The sequence below is a fragment of the Rhinoraja longicauda genome, chromosome 18 (assembly GCF_053455715.1).
Source record: "Rhinoraja longicauda isolate Sanriku21f chromosome 18, sRhiLon1.1, whole genome shotgun sequence".
Taxonomy (NCBI): Eukaryota; Metazoa; Chordata; class Chondrichthyes; order Rajiformes; family Arhynchobatidae; genus Rhinoraja; species Rhinoraja longicauda.
In genome coordinates this window covers 29,707,140-29,724,884 of record NC_135970.1, presented here as the reverse complement: position 1 = coordinate 29,724,884, position 17,745 = coordinate 29,707,140, and the positions used below count along the sequence as shown (strand labels likewise).

General features: G+C 46.6%; 1 protein-coding gene across 1 annotated transcript in view; it reads left to right on the top strand.

Annotated features, from left to right (window-relative positions):
- The first annotated feature begins 955 nt into the window (after positions 1–955).
- The window catches only part of eps8l2 (EPS8 signaling adaptor L2), a 119,328-nt gene continuing 102,538 nt past the window's right edge, over positions 956–17,745 (top strand). Inside the window, 1 exon segment of the mRNA XM_078414906.1 lies at positions 956–1,218. The gene's annotated coding sequence lies outside the window, so the exon portion shown is untranslated.

The window sequence follows — 17,745 nt, the reverse complement described above, 5'->3', positions numbered from 1 at the left end:
CTAGTTTAGAAAGAGCATCTTGGTCGACATGGACAAGTTGGGCTGACTGTTATATGCTGTATGACTCTTATGACAATGATAGTCATAATTGAATCCATTTCTATAGCTTTTCAGGCAGCTCGTTCCAAATATGGATTACCATCTGAGTGAAAAAGCAGCTCCTGAGGTCTCTCTTAAACCTCCCTCCTCACCTCAAGCCCACGCCCTCGACGTTTAAACCCTCTCCTCTGGGGAAACGACTGCGAGTGTTCGGTTCATCTTGGCCGAAGGGTCTGAGGTGTCGGTGCTGCATGATTGTGACTGGACATCGGCTCTTTCCCCCCTTTATCAAGAGCTCCGAGGTGAAAAACGCTGCAAACGTTCACGTCTCGGTACCTAAGATAGGCAGCGTGCCGGAGCAACTCAACGGGCCAGGCAGCATCTCTGGAGAGAAAGGATAGGCGACGTTTCGGGTGGGGACCCTTCTTCAGAATGAAAGTGGGGTGAGAGGAGGGGGAAAAAAAGAGCTGGAAGCGACAAAGGTCCAGGATAAATCGGGGCTGGCAGCAAATGACCTCAGGCAGGGTGGTGCCTTGGTGGGCTAATTAATTGTTGTCTGGGGAAGATGTGATCTCAAGAGGGATATATTGTGGTGAACCGTGGCACTGGTACCTGTTTAATTATTGAGGCACCAACTAGATTGGATTGTGAGGGAGGGGAGGAGGGGGAAAGGCGCAGGCATAGAGCACTTGGTTAATGGAAACTGCTGCTGTGATAGATGGTGTGTCCATCTCCGTTTAAATAACAGCTGTGCTGGTTTCCAACGTAACCTGCTTGGCTGCTTTAAATCCCTCCCACCTGTAGGACGTGTATCCAGTATGAGTTTGGCATCTTCTCCTCCCGCAGGGGTGTTCGGTCTCTTCCTCTGCGTGTAGCCAACTGTGGAGACAGCCGGTGAGTGGCCAGGTGGTGGTGGTGGTGTGTGTGTGTGTGTGTGTGTTGGCTACAGGCTTGCTCGACAAACAGAGTGAATCTGAAACTGGGAAGAGCCCAGAGTGTCGCAGGGAGAATCAGCCGCATTGGTCTTGCAGAACTTGCAGATTATCTACAGGAACAAAGTTTTTAAAACTGACAGGCAGGTGGGGACGAAACAAATCGTTGAGCCTTCGCCTCAAGGCTAAAGTACAAGCAGGTTTAATGGCTGGAAAAGTTTGAGTGAAGGTGCTTGCAAGTTTAAAGGTAAGTAATGTGGCAGGTCATTTTTCTGCTGTATGTATTTTTAGAAGGCTGCCACACACTGGGTTCTGAACTGCCTGTGTTTGCACTTTGCGGTCAAGGTAATTCGTGTAATTAATACCAACGCTGGTTCTGGAGTGGTGGGGACTCCTTATCAATCTCCTCGTCGAACAGCGTGAGTTATTTCTTCAGGGATTAACCGGCCAATTTACTTGGACATGAATGTTCACTGTTCCAGCTGTGAAGACTGACGCTGATCTGTGTGTATATGTATTTATGTGTGTATGTATATGTTTGTGTGTGTATATGTATTTGTGTGTATATGTATTTGTGTGTATATGTATTTGTGTGTGTGTATATGTATGTGTGTGTGAATATGTATGTGTGTGTATATGTATGTGTGTGTATATGTATTTGTGTGTGTATATGTATTTGTGTGTGTATATGTATTTGTGTATATGTATTTGTGTGTGTGTATATGTGTGTGTGTATATGTGTGTGTGTATATGTGTGTGTGTATATGTATGTGTGTGTATATGTATGTGTGTGTATATGTATGTGTGTGTATATGTATGTGTGTGTATATGTATTTGTGTGTGTATATGTGTGTGTGTATATGTATTTGTGTGTGTGTATATGTATTTGTGTGTGTGTATATGTATTTGTGGGTGTATATGTATTTGTGTGTGTATATGTATTTGTGTGTGTATATGTATGTGTGTGTGCGCAGATATATTATATTTCTATATATTTTGACCTTTTATTGACTGACTTTTGTTGAACTGTCTGAAGGGGAACCTTGGCTGTAGTTGCAGCTTACGAAGCAAGTATGCTTTTTATTTGCATGTGGGTAGGAATAAATTGTGTTTGGCAATTGCAGTTTGAGCCCGTGGATGTTAATGGTTAAGTTGTTGTTGTTGTAGAGGCTACATTGTGGAGATCCAGAGTCACAGAGAGTCTAACAACACGGAAACAGCCCCCCTTCTGGCATTTTTAAAGTGGAGATTGATGGGTTGTTCATTTGTAAGGGCGTCAAAGGTTACTGGGAGAAGGCAGGAGAATGGGGTTGAGAGGGAAAGATAAATCAACCATGATCGAAAGGTGGAGCAGACTCCATGGGCAAAATGATCTAGTTCTGCTCTTGTGTCTTATGATCTTCTGCCCAGTTTGTCACTATGCCGACTAAGATGCCCCATCCAAAACTAGTCCCATTTGGCCCATATTCCTCTAAACCTTTCCAATCCAAGTACGTGTGCAGGTGCCTTCTAAATGTTGTAATAGTAATTAAATATTTTAATAGTACCTGCCTCAGCTACCTCCTTTGCCAGCTCATTCCATATATGCACCACTCTCTAAGTGAAATAGTTGCCCCTCGGGTTCATATTAAACCTTTCCCTTAAAATTGTGAAACTATATCCTCTAGTCCTTGATTCTTCACGGTAAAAGATGATGCATTTACCCTATTTATTCCTTTCATGATATTGTACACCTCTGCATGATTCACCCAACAGCCTCCTGCATTCCGAGGAATAAAGTCCTTGCTTGCCCAATCTCTCTCTCTCTCTCTCTATATATGGTGGTCAACCTTCTCTGCACTCTCTACAGTTAATGACATCCTACCGATAGCATGGTGACCAACACTGAACACAATACTCTAAACGCGGCCTCACTAACAGTAACGGTTGGATAACAGACAGGGGGAGGGGGAGGAGGATTGATTGCAATGCTAGGTTAGTGATTATTGTAGGACCAGGGAGGGGTGACTCTGTTTAGAGAAAAAGATCTTCATAGTACAATCATTTCACCAACCATGGGGTATAGGGCAGTGGTGATTCGACAGCTTTTTAATCTTTTTTTACATTACAAATTAGATACATTACCCCCATCCAAAGGCGTTTAGAATGAGCTTCGTACTTTGGTTACATCATGTGTCCAGAGAGTATATTAGAATTTAAATCTAGGTCAAATTTGAAATTAGAAAATTAAATTGTCTTTTGGAATTCATTATATTTAGAAAAAGGTGGAATGGAGATTGTCACGATGATGAGTCATGATGTTAATATGCAAATGTCGTGACATGTGTATCAGGAGAGCGGGAGAGTGCTTGCTGTGTGTGCTGAAGGCTGGAAGGTCGCAGTCGGGAGAAACAATAAACATAGAAACTAAGTCATATAATCACCACGGATTGTGTCTGCTTCATTATTACACATCTGAGACGCGGATGTGACAGAGATTATCACCGACGCGCGTCCAGAAATTTACCTGCGTAATTCTGTGTTTTTAAGTGTTTTCGTCTATGCGAATTAATTGAGTTTACTGAACCAGGTTCAGGAACAGCTCCTTCCCAACAACCATCAGGCTCATGAATACTAGACTTTTTAGACTTTAGAGATACAGTGTGGAAATGCCCTTCGGTCCACCGAGTCCGCGCCGACCAGTGATCTCCCCGTACACTCACACTATCCTTCACTTTACTGAAGCCAATTAACCTACAAACCTTTTTAAAGTCTTTGGCGTGTGGGTGGAAACCGGAACACCCGGAGAAACCCACGTGGCCACCGTGCCACCCCTGGTTTACAAAAACCATTCACAAAGTGCTGGAGTAACTCAGTGGGTCAGGCAGCATCTCTGGAGAACATGGATAGGCGATGTTTCGGGTATGGACCCTTTTGGGTGAATGGGTGATTGACGGTCGGTGTGGAGTCTATGGGCTGAAGGGTGCTGATGCTGTAAGGCAGCTGCTGTGCCATTGTGCTGCCCTTGTACCCAAACTACCAACTGTCCTGGTTACACGAAGGACTTCAGGTTTTTTGCATGATTATTGTACTTTGTTTAATTCATTGATTTTGTTTTATTGTTGTGTTATCTATGAGCACTGTGTTTGCAGGCCTGTTATGCTGCTGCAAGTAAGAATTTCATTGTTCGTGTTTTTAGTACATATGGCAATTAAACACCCCGTACTCGCATGAATTATTTATTTCCAGAATGAAACATGATTGTGATATACTTGCGAGTTGAATCACACTTGCCTTGAATGTCCAGTGGGTGATTCTGTTCATAAATGGCACGCAATGGGAGGATGATATCATTTCCAGTGCAGTGTTCCTTCACAACAATGCCTGGGAAATTTGGCTGCTGTTTGGAAATGTGCCATCCTTGGGCAGGCTCGAAGCAGCCATCTTGTACAAGCGCTGGAGAAACGTGGAGGGTCTGGCAGCATTTGTGGAGGGAATAAACAGACCCAGTCTGACGAAGGGTCCTGACCGGAAACGTCACCTGCCCATTCCCTCCACAGAATCTGCCTGACCTGTTGAGTTCTGCCAGCACTTTGTTTAGCGTTTAGTTTAATTTAGAGATACAGCGTGGAAGCAGGCCCTTCGACGCATCAAGTCCAGGTCGACCACGATCACCCGTACACTAGCTCTATCCTAGATGCTATGGACCATTTACAATTTTACTGAAGCCGATTAACCTACAAACCTGTATGACTTTGGAGTGTGGGAGAAAACCCACGCAGTCACAGGGAGAGCATAGAAACGCCATACAGACATAATTCGTAGTATAAGAAAATAACTGCAGATGCTGGTACAAATCGATTTATTCACAAAATGCTGGAGTAACTCAGCAGGTCAGGCAGCATCTCGGGAGAGAAGGAATGGGTGACGTTTCGGGTCGAGACCCTTCTTCAGACTGATGTCGGGGGTGGGACAAAGGAAGGATATAGGTGGAGACAGGAAGATAGAGGGAGATCTGGGAAGGAGGAGGGGAAGGGAGGGACAGAAGAGCTATCTGAAGTTGGAGAAGTCAACGTTCATACCACCGGGCCGCAAACTGCCCAGGCGAAATATGAGGTGCTGCTCCTCCAATTTCCGGCGGGCCTCACTATGGCACTGGAGGAGGCCCATGACAGAGAGGTCAGACTGGGAATGGGAGGGGGAGTTGAAGTGCTGGGCCACCGGGAGATCAGTGGCGTTAATGCGGACCGAGCGCAGGTGTTCAGCGAAGCGATCGCCGAGCCTGCGCTTGGTTTCGCCGATATAGATGAGTTGACATCTAGAGCAGCGGATGCAATAGATGAGGTTGGAGGAGGTGCAGGTGAACCTCTGTCTCACCTGGAAAGAATGTTTGGGTCCTTTGATGGAGTTGAGGGGGGAGGTAAAGGGACAGGTGTTGCATCTCGTGCGGTTGCAATCAGGATCCAATCCGTATCACGGGCATTGTAAGGCAGCAACTCTACCGCTGCGCCACTGTGCCGCCCAAAGCACTAGTTTTAGATTTTTAGTTTGTGATACAGCATGGAACCAGACCCTTTGACTCACTGAATCCATGCTAGTTCTATGCTATCCCACATTCGCATCCTGCACGTTGAGCGATTTTCAGAAAATAATTAACCTACAAACCTGCACGTCTTTGGAGTGAGGTCTGGAGCACCTGGAGAAAACCATCAACACAAGTGTAGCACAAAGTGCTGGAGTAACTCATCAGGTCAGGCAGCATCTCTGGAGGACAGAGATAATGGCGCTTCAGCCTGAAGAAGACTCCCGACCAGAGACGTCACTTATCCATGTCTACAAGAGGTGCTGCCTGAACCGCAGCTACTCCAGCAGTTTGTGCTCTAGTTTAGTTTAGTGCTTGGTTTAGTGCTAGTCGTACAATGTGGAAATGGGCCTTCAGCCCAACCTGCCCACACTGCCCAACGTGCCCCGTCCACACTAGTCCCACCTGCCTGCGCTTGGCCCATACCCTTCTAAACCTATCCTAACCTGTCGATAATTTTTCTTAAATGTTGCCTTTAGTGTTTACCTTTGTCACATCTACCGAGGAACATTGAAAAGCATTTGTTTTTGGGGTATCTGGTCAAAGAAAAGAGTATACATGAATATAATCAAGCAATCCACAGTGCACAGATAACATTCTCCGCAGAATTCCAGCAACTTGTCCACCCTCACCACCAGCCCTCCCGCACCTGTGTTGTCTCTGCTGCCACAGTCACAGGGAGAACATGTGAACTCCACACAGACAGCACCCAGGGTCAGGATCAAACCACGGATCCCTGGCACTGTTGAGACATCAGCTCTGCCAGCTGCCCCACTGTGCTGTCATGCCTCCTGCCTTTCCAATAATCTCTGCGCTGATACCTTAGAAAATATTCCTATCGTTGATGTATCTGACAAGCAGAAAGTTAAATTCTGAACATCAGCAGTAATTATGTCATCCTTTGCCTTGGATCTATCTGCCCACGTATGACTATGTGGGCGTATGCGTGATGTTATAAGCTGTAACAGGGTGCACCTTGGTTCAATGGTTCTTTTATTGTTACGTATACCAAGGTACCGTGGAATACATTGCTTGCATACAGATTAGTGAGGTTATTGGCATGCATTAAGACAGGCCTGATTAACTTCCCCATGCCCAGAAACAGCCTGCTGTGTCCATATGCAATGGTCGCTAGATTCTGGCACCATTTTACACAGTCCAAGCGCCAGCTGGCCATGTAGGCCTGTTGCATTCGGACCGCCAGCGAGCCGTCCTTCTCTCCTGCCCGGGCCATCAGTCTTCGTGCCTCAGGGGTGGGGGAGGGGAGGGGAGGGGGGGCTCCCACAGCTGACCTTGAAGCCTTCGGGGGGTGAGCGGGAGACGAACTTCGCACCCAGTCCGGGCGGGTTCTTCCCCCACCCCCTCCCCCGATTCCGCAGCTGGGGTTTAACAACCGCCAGCAAGGCCCCCCGAGAGCTTTCACCGCGCGGCCCGCCGTCCGTCTTCACCGGAGGCTCCTCGCGTCTTTTTTCTTTTTACAAAAATAAATGTAAACAATTATTGCAATAACATATACAATACAAAACAAACCCACCACCAAAGTACAAAATCATCCAATTATCTAAACAAATATTCTTTTATAGTAATCTTGAATACTTATAACAAAATATGCTGTCATGCAACTATATTACAATCCTTGTCAGAGATTTCCCAGCGTGCCCATGGACAGTGTATAATCCCTCTCCGTAACCCCCGGAAAAGAGGCAGGCAGTCGGCTCGGGCAGAGCCCTCTTCTGCCTGGCGCCGTGACTCGCGGGTGGCCAGCTTGGCCAGGCCTAGGAGCAACCCAACCAGGCTCCTCTGGTCTTTTGGGACGGAAGACCACCTAAATCCTCCCCACCAATGACATTTAATATATAGAACAGCACGAGACCAGGCGCAGACTGGGCAATCGTTTCGCTGAACATTTGCGCTCAATCCGCCTTGGCCTATGCAATCTCCCACTGGTCTAATGGCATCCAGCCACGCGCTCTGATAACAATTTTTCTGCTTGTAAGAATGTTTCCTGTGTAAACGGCATGTATTTTGCAGCATAAACGAAACTGTATTTTACAGCTTTCTACTTGCATAAATATCCCTTCAAACAAATGGAGTGCCAGTGATCCATTCAGGAGCCAAGAGTGTTTCATTTTCATCTGGAACAATGAAATGAAATTGTTGCTTGCTGCAGCATAATGGGCCCGTAACCACAATACACATGCACACATAATATATAATAAACAAATAAAAAAAGCAATAAATTATTAACCTTAATACTAATGCAAAAAATACTCACAAGCTCCTTCGTGCAACCAAAGGCAGGCCACAGAAGTTCACAGTTGGGGTCAGTGTTGTGCAGTGTTCAAGAGCCAGACAGTTGAGATCATGAGGGATAGTAGTAGAATTAGGCCATTCGGCCCATCAAGTCTACTCTGCCATTCAATCATGGCTGATCTAACTCTCCCTCCTAACCCCATAACCTCTGACACCTGTACTAATCAAGTATCTATCTCTGGCTTAATAATATCCACTGACTTGGCCTCCACAGCCTTTTGTGGCAAAGGATGTTGGACAGAAGCTGTTCTTGAAGCTGGACGTCACGGTTTTCTGGTTCCTGTACCTTCCTCCCAATGGTAGAAGTCAAATAAGAGCGTGGCCAGGGTGGTGTGTGTCTTTGTTGATATTGGCTGTCTTTATGAAGAGGATAAAACAGGGATTTGTGTAAACGAGAGCTTGATGGCTGGTGCAGGCTTGATGGGCCGAAGGACCTAATTTCCATGTCTTATGACTCTCACTTTTTTGCTTTTCATTCTTACTGACTAAAGGTTTGTGCAAAATTAGTAATGCACTGGTGCTGACAAATACTGAAGCCAAGGGAGAAATGTTAGTGTCTTGTGCAGAGAAAAGGGTAAAAATAGAGTTCTTTGTCAATCTCATCACATCCACAATGTATCCGCATTTTTGCAGACCTTCCAGGTGGCAGGGATTGTTGGTAAAGTACGGTGCCATCTTTCTTGGGCAGGCAGCAAACATTCCGGATGGAAAATAAGATGAAAGTCATGAGTCCCACAGCATGGAAGCAGGCCTTTTGGCCCATTGAATCCATGCTGACCATCAACGCCCTTACGCCTAAATCCTCACCACCAATGACATTTAATATATAGAACAGCACGAGACCAGGCGCAGACTGGGGCAATCGATTCGCTGAACACTTGTGCTCAATCCGCCTTCGCCTACGCAATCTCCCGGTTGCCAAACATTTAAACTCTCCTTCCCATTCCCATACTGACCTGGGCCTCCTCCACTGTCAGAGTGAGGCCACACGCAAATTGGAGGAACAGTACTTTATCCTTTGCTTGGGCAGCTTACAACCCAGTGGTATGGATATTGATTTATCTAATTTCAAGTAGCTCCTGTATTCATTCCCACTCCCTCTCTCCCTCCTCTCCAACCCTAGTCATCTCACTGGTTCCACTGTCCGCATCCTTGTATCCCTGTTGTTAGCACATCTTCCCCGGCCAACAATGGGCCATTATGGACTCCTGAGGTCATCTGTTGCCAGCCCTGTTATGTTCTGGCCTTGTTTCTCCTACAATCCCCCCCCCCCCCCCCCCCAATCCTTTAGTCTGAAGAAGGATCCCGACCCAAATCATCACTTATTCCTTTGCTCCAGAGATGCTACCTGACCCGCTGAGTTACTCCAGCATTTTGTGTCTATCTTCAGTATAAACCAGCATCTGCAGTTCTCCCCTCAACCTCCAGCAAAAACAATCAAAGTCTGTCAAACCTTTTCTTGTAGCCAATACCTTCTAATACAGACATGGCATCATTCTGGCAAACCTCTCCCAACACCCTCTCAAGTCTCTACATCCTTCCTGTAACAGGGGTAACCAGAACTGCATGCAATTCTTCAAATGCGCCTAGCCAAAGTTTCTAACTATTGCACCCTAACTGATGAAGGCAAGCAAACAATGTGCTTTCTTTACCCACTTGAGCCTTCTCTACTTGTGTTGACACTTTCAGGGAGCGGAGGACTTGGACTCCAAAATCCCTCTGCACATTGATGCTAGTAAGGGTCTTGCCATTGACTGATCTTAGATCTCCACCATATGTATTTCTAATTTAGTTTAGTTTTGTCCGGGATGGGTCCGAAAAAACGACCCGAAACGTTACCCATTCCTTCTCTCCTGACATGCTGCCTGACCCGCTGAGTTACTCCAGCATTGTGTGTCTACCTTTAGTTTAGTTTAGAAATACAGCGTGGAAACCGGCCCTTCAGCCCACCTAGTCCGCACCGACCAGCGATCCCCGCACAGTCGTTCCACCCTACAGACCAGGAACAATTTAACCTGCACATCTCCGGCCGAAACCCACACGGTCATAGGAAGAACATATAAACTCCGTACAGACCGCACCCGTAGTCCAGCCCACACCAACCTCTGCGGGAGAAAAATTCCAGGGATTTATTACTCTGTTAGAGAAGTCATTTCAATGCACGTCAGTTTTAACAGAGCTACACCAGTGACATTATCTCCTGAACTGCTCCATCAAGCCCCCTGAGGTTATGGTAAATGTGTTCCTCATTCCAGGAATTAGCCGGGTGAGTCTCCTTTGGATTTCTTCCAATGATACCATCTCCTTTGTCTAGTAAGGGGAATAAAACTATGCACAGAGCTCCAGGTGTGGCCTCACCAACACCCTGTCGAACTCTTAACAAAGCCTCCCTATCCTGAAACTCAAACCTTCTTGCAGGGAAGGTCAAAATTCCAATTGCCTGCTCAGCTATTGCTGGCTTGGGATGATTCATGCTGGGGAACAATGAGATTTGTCTTCACTCACTTGCGGTCTCTCTCCATTTAGATTGTGATCACCTTTGGATTCCAGTCATTGAAGTATGTGACCGTTTACTTCCTTTCACCCATTCTTTTTCTTTTTAAATTTCAAAATATACTTTATTCCAGAAATAAAGAAATATATACAAAACATGTTATTTACAAAACTCCATCCGACATTCTCGGAGGTTATACATACGTCCAATACATACACTCATTACACCAATTACATAAAATTACCCCCCACCCTTGCCACTCATGTGGCCCACTGGCATGCAATCCCTTCCTTTATTTGGAGGGGCGTCTCTCTCCACCACACCCTGCCCCCCCCCATGTCCAGCAGCAGAAGGACCCTAGACTGTGGTCCTCCCCCACAGGGCCTTGGCATTGGCTGCACCAAGCTTCAGTGCGTCCCTCAGCACGTACTCCTGCAGTCTGCAGCGGGCCAGTCGGCAACATTCCCCGACGGACACCTCGCTCTGCTGGGAGGTCAACAAAGCTCGGGCAGACCAAAGAGCGTCTTTCACCGAGTTGATGACCTTCCAGCGGCACTCGATGTCAGTCTCTGAATGCGTCCCTGGGAACTGTCTGTAAATCACAGAGTCCTCTGTGACGGAGCTGCTCGGAATAAATCGGGACAGGGACCCCTGCAGACCTCTCCAGACTCTCTTGGCAAATCCACACTCTGAAGAGGTGGGCCACCGTCTCCTCTCCGTAGCAGCCGCCCCGAGGGCAGTGTGCGCTGGTAATGAGGTTCCGGCGGTGCAGGAAGGATCTGATTGGGAGGGCTCCCCTCACCGCCAGCCAAGCCAGGTCTTGGTGCTTGTTGGTGAGTTCTGGCGATGAGGCATTTTGCCAGACAAGCTGGGCAGGCTGCTCTGGGAACCACGCCACAGGATCCATGGAGTCATTCCCCTGCAGTGCCTGCAGGACGTTCCGTGCTGACCACTGCCCGATGGACTTGTGGTCAAAGGTGTTGGACCAGAAGAACCTTTCCACGAACGACAGATGGTTCGGCAATGTCCAGCTGACTGGCACATTGCGTGGCATCTGCGTCAGGCCCATCCTTCGCAACACCGGGGACAGGTAGAACCTCAGCAGGTAGTGGCACGGTGCCCACGTGCCTTGGCTCTACGCTCTGCCTGATGCAACCACACGCGAAGGTGGCCATCAGGATGAGGGCGACGTTGGGCACGCTTTTACCCCCGTTGTCTGCCGACTTGTGCATTGTGGCCTGGCGCACCCGGTCGATCGTCGGCCCCCAGATGAAGCGGATGACGGCCCGGGCGATCCCCGTGGCGTAGGAGGGGGAGACGGGCCACACTTGTGCTAAGTACAGCAGCCCAGAGAGACCTCACACCTGATGACCAGATTTTTGCCCGTGATGGAGAGGGAGTGCTGCTTCCACAGCTCCAGTCTCTCCCCCACCTTGGCTATATGCTCCAGCCAATTCTTGTTACACGCCTCAGCCTTCCCGAACCAGATGCCCAGCACCTTGAAGAAGTCAGGCTTGATGGTGAAGGGGATGGAAGATAGGTCGGGCCAGTTGCCAAAGAGCATGGCCTCGCTCTTCCTGTGGTTCACCCTGACTCCCGTGGCCGACTCAAACTGGTCGCAGACGCTAATCAATCTGCGGACCGACCCTGGATCCGAGCAGAAGACGGCGACATCGTCCATGTACAGGGAGGTTTGGACCTGAGTTCCCCCACTGCCAGGCAATGTTACTCCTCTTGTGCTCGCGTCCTTCCTGATGGACCGGCAAAGGGTTCAATACAACAGACGAACAAGACAGGGGAGAGAGGGCAACCCTGCCTGACTCCAGACCTGATGGGGAAGCTGTCTGATTCCCTCACATTGATTTGGACTGCACTACAGAAATCAGTGTAGAGCAGTTGGATCCAATTCCTGATTCCCTCCCCAAAGCCCATTTTGGAGAGCACGTCCCTCATGTACATGTGCGATGTCCTGTCGAAGGCCTTCTCCTGGTCCAAGCTGACCAGGCAGGCATCCACCGGTCTGCCCTGCACGTGGGCAATGGCAACTCTCAGCAGCGCCAAGCTGTCTGAGATTTTCCTGCACAGATAATCCGGCAGTCCTTTCACCCAATCACTCTGTCCATTGACATCCCATTGCAAAGATCGCAATGTTCTCATCACAGCCCGTGCTTCCTTCTATCTCAGTATCAAGGTTGGGCTAGGCTCAATGTCAAAGACAATATGCAGAAGCCAATTAACCCACAGACCTGCACGATTTTGGAACGTGGGAGGAAACCGGAGCACCCGGAGAAAACCCACGTGGTCACAGGTAGAACGTACAAACTCCACACTGCCAGCACCCATAGTCAAGGTCAAACCCGATTCTCTGGTGCTGAAAGTCAGCAACTCTACTGCTGCGCCACAGTGCTGCCCTAAATTATTGTTAAATGCCCCAATCCGCTATTGTTTTAGTAGGTTGATTGACCTCTGGTACAAAGGCTCGCAGGTAAAGAACAGATTGTTGTTGGGAATGCAAGGAATGGTGCCAAAGTTGTCTCGTTTATTCTCATCTCTAGGATTTGTTGCATATCTGGAATAGTGTGTTTCCATTAAGAATATCCACAAGCTCAGAAACACTGGAGAGGCATGGAATTGTTGAGGGCAAAGTATTGATTGTGATAGTTTATAGTGACCCAGTCCTGTTTCACAGAATATGTTAGCAGGTTAATGAAAAATTAGATGGGCTTTTCTATAATTTATTACTACTATCTGAGCCAAATGGACACCCTCTCTCTCATGGAGACCCAAGGAACTGCAGATGCTGGTTTACAAGAAAAGACACAGTGCTGGAGTAACTCAGCAGGTCAGACAGCATCGCTGGGGAACATGGATAGGTGACGTTTTGGGTCTGGAATGATTGAAGTGAGGGAGAGAAAGAAAGATGGAAGAGAGGCAGGACAGGACAAACCTTGGCGAGTGATAGGTGGATACGGTTGAGATGGGCTTTGATAGACAGATGGTTGGACAAAGGCCAGAGATGAAAGGACGAATGGCGTGAGATAAGGATGGAAGAAGTACAACAACCTGGGACACCAGAGGAAGGAATATCGGTGGAAGGGGATTGGGGAGGGACATCTTGGTCAGCATGAAGAAGGGTCTCAACCCGAAACGTCACCCATTCCTTCTCTCCACTCTGCCTATCCCGCTGGGTTACTCTTGCATTTTTGCGTCTACAGTTTAAGCCAGCATCTGCAGTTCCTTCCTACACTCTTGGCCAGCATGGGCGAGTTGGGCCAAGGGGCCTGTTTTCGTGCTGTATAACTCAAAGACTCGTACAAATACAACAATGATGTATTTTTTTTAACATTAACCTTGACAGGAAGTTTTATTTTAATGTCAGCCTGTCTCTGCGGTAGGGTAGAGCAGGAAAGTGCATTACTTTTACACACTTTCCAAGCCCAAAGTAAACTTAAGACGTTGGTTTGTCATTTCAACAAATACAAAATCAAAGACATAAGATCAAGCTCCCTCGCTCTTGTTCCATATTTGCACAGTGCAGATAACTTGGTTAATAAAATAAATCAGTCACTATATATGAAAGAAAGTTCTCTTTTATGACCACTGTAATAATGCAATCTTTTTGATCTAGGGTTGCTTGCTAGATTCAGTTTTGGCTATTTAGGTCATAAGGTCATAAGGGATAGGAAAGAATTGGGCCTTGCGGCCTGTCAAGCCTACTCCGCCATTCGATCATGGCTGATCTATCTCTCCCTCCTAACCCGATTTTCCTGCCTTCTCCCCGTAACCTCTAACACTTGTACGAATCAAAAATCTGTCCATCTCTGCCGTAAAAATATCCACTGACTTGATCTCTACAGCCTTCTGTGGCAAAGAATTCCACAGATTCACCACCCTCTGACTAAAGAAATTTCTCCTCATCTAAAATTACCCAAAGGAACATCCTTTAATTCTGAGGCTATGACCTCTAGTCTTAGATTCTCGCACTAGTGGAAGCATCCTTCTCCACATACAATTTCTCCACATCCATTTCTAGATATTTTGTATTGAGTTTAATCCAGAGAAGAGGTATAGTCAGGTTGTGACATGGCAATTTTCTGAAGTCTCTAGAAGGGTCCCGACCCGAAAGGTCACCTATACTTATTTATCTACTTATTTATCTATTTATTAATTTCCCTATGTTCTCAAAATCTCTGTAAAGCGTCTTTGAGTATATGAAAAGCGCTATATAAATAAAATGTATTATTATTATTATTATTATCCATGTTCTCCAGAGATGCTGCCTGACCTGCTGAGTTACTCCAGCACTTTGGTACTTTTTTGACAACCAGCATCTGCTGTCCTTTGCGCCTTGCAATTTGCAAATTCAGCATCTTGAGTGAAACACAAAGTGCTGAAGGAACTCAGCGGGACAGGCAGCATCTCTGGAGGACATGGATAGGTGACATTTCAGATCACGACTCTTCTTCATGTCCTCCATAGATGATGCCTGACCTGCCGAGTTACTCCTGCACTTTGTGTTTTATTCAAGATTCCAGCACCTGCAGTTCTCTATGTCTCCAAGTCCAACGACTCATCTCATTGTCAATGGCCAAGTCAATGGTGCTTTTTTGTCACGTGTGCGTAGTGCAAATGCGCAGTGAAATTCTTGAAAACAATGATGAGCAGGGGATATAGATCCATAGCCTTTTCTCCATAGATCAGAGTCGGAGGGAAAGCATTATTTTAATATTTGTAGCGTTGATAAGAGATGGGAGAATATTATTTCACTTTGGGAGTGAAATTCTCATCTTTGGTGTCATCAATGGTTGTCATTGCAAAAGATGGAGGCACATGAAAACAATCGTGCCTATTGCAAGACATCTTTTTAAAAGTGGTGCTCTTGACTCACATTTCCAATACATTGGGCACCCTTGCCTGCAAAAACAGATTTAGAAACGGGGGATCGCAGATGCTGCTTTGCAAAAAAAGGTACAATGTACTGGAGTAACTCAGCGAGTCAGGCAGCATCTCTGGAGGACGTGGACAGGTGATGTTTCGGGTTGGGACCCTTCTTCAGACTGATGACAGATCTAGATTTAGAATTGTTACGTTTATTGTTATACGCACTAGGGTCTCGACCCGAAACGCCACCTACTCCTTTTCTTCAGCTTTTCATCCGCTGAGTTCCAGAGTGCAATGAAATGTTGATTGATTGAAATATGCAGCACGACACAGGCCCTGCAGCCACTGGATCCGCACTGACCGGCAATTACCCGTTCAAACTAGTTCTGTGTTATCCCATTTTCTCATCCACTCCCGACACACCAGCGCAACAATTCACAAAGGGCCTGTTCATTTATTTATTTATTTATTTATCTATTTATTCATTTCCCTATGTTCTCAAAATCTCTGTAAAGCGTCTTTGAGTATATGAAAAGCGCTATATAAATAAAATGCATTATTATTATTATTATTATTAATTAACTTACAAACTCGCGCGTCTTTGGGATGTGGGAGGAAACCGGAGCACCCGGAGGAACACACACTATCACAGGGACAACGTGTAAAACACACACACACACACACACACACACACACACACACACACACACACACCCTGGGTCTCTGGCGCAGTGAGGCAGCAGCTCCACCAGATGTGTCACTGTGTTCGTCTACTGGTGCTGCCTGGGGTGCCCTAGCCGAGGTGTGGAGCAAGCAGCCAACTAGGGTGCATCACCCATGGTCAGCCTTGACCGAGGGGGCGGAAGAAGTAAGAAGCAGCCTGAGCTACAGTGTGTCTCTCCACCTTTTCTGGCTTTATTTTTGAACTATAGTACCTACTTGTGTCTGCCCTGCTATTGAAACAACACATCCATTTAGCTTTTAAAGTTTGGCTAATAACAGGTGATTTATTTTTTTCCGCTATCGTCTGCACAGCAAAAAGGATCTATTGTGATGGCTCCACAACGTTGGCCGTAACACCAGTCAATATTTGTACAAGAATGAAGAACTAGTTGGAAGTGTTGTGGGACTGCAGTCCAATTCAATGCATTAGATTGTGATCTCCCTTGTTGCTGCAGCAACCATCTCCAAATAAACAACGACAGACTGCAGGGTGTGGTTTTAGGCCCTGAATATAATTGAGCTCAAACGATGCCCATAAACAATGCATAGACCATCTTGGCCGGTTTAAAACTAACTAGTAAGGCTCCCCAGATAAGACGGCAGTTCTATAATTTTTCCAATGGCATTGTCTTGTCTTGAATGCATTTATGATAAAGAAAAAGATGCAAAGTGCAAGAGTAACGGACAGCAGCTCTGGAGAACATGGATAGTGGGGGGCGTTTCATAAGGTCATAAGGAATAGGGGTAGAATTAGGTCATTGGGACCGTCAAGTCTACTCCGCCATTTAATCATGGCTGATCTATCTCTCCCTCCTCACCCCATTCTCCTGCCTTCTCCATAACCTCTGACACCTGTACTAATCAAGAATCTATCTATCTCTAGCTTAACTCTACCTGTGTGTGTGGCTATCCCTTCGGAAATGCACTGATTCCTTCCCAAATCCCAAAATCTGTTCAATGTTGGTAGCAGATTTCTCTTGGCGTGTAAGTGAATGGTAGGATGCTTCTTGGGGAAGTCGATGGGAAAGCGAGGAGAATAAAATGGGATTGGTGTATGCTTACGTGGACACAAGGACCTGTAGATACTGGTATACAAAAACAAAAAGACTGAAAGTGCTGGAGTAACTCAGCTGGTCAGACAGCATCTCTGGAGAAGATGGATAGGTGGCATTTTGGGTCAAGACCCAACATCAGACTGACTAATTTCTATTGATGCCAGAAAGTAATTTAGAGGGTCTAGTTTAATGTCACGTGTACCAAGATACAGTGAAAAGCTTTTTGTTGTGTGCGAGCCAGTCAGTGAAAAGGCTTTACAATCGAGCCATTCACAGTGTCCAGATACAGGATAAAGGTATAACATTTAGTGCAAGATAAAGTCCGATTATAACAACAACAAAAATTGTCCCTAGTGGGTGTAGGACAGTGTTAAGGGGTTGGACACGTTAGAGGCAGGAAACATGTTCCCAATGTTGGGGGAGTCCAGAACAAAGGGCCACAGTTTAAGAATAAGGAGTGGGCCATTTAGAACTGAGATGAGGAAAAACTTTTTCAGTCAGAGAGTTGTGAATCTGTGGAATTCTCTGCCTCAGAAGGCAGTGGAGGCCAATTCTCTGAATGCATTCAAGAGAGAGCTGGATAGAGCTCTTAAGGATAGCGGAGTCAGGGGGCATGGGGAGAAGGCAGGAACGGGGTACTGATTGAGAATGATCAGCCATGATCACATTGAATGGCGGTGCTGGCTCGAAGGGCCGAATGGCCTCCTCCTGCACCTATTGTCTATTGTTGATGTGCGGGGATCGCTG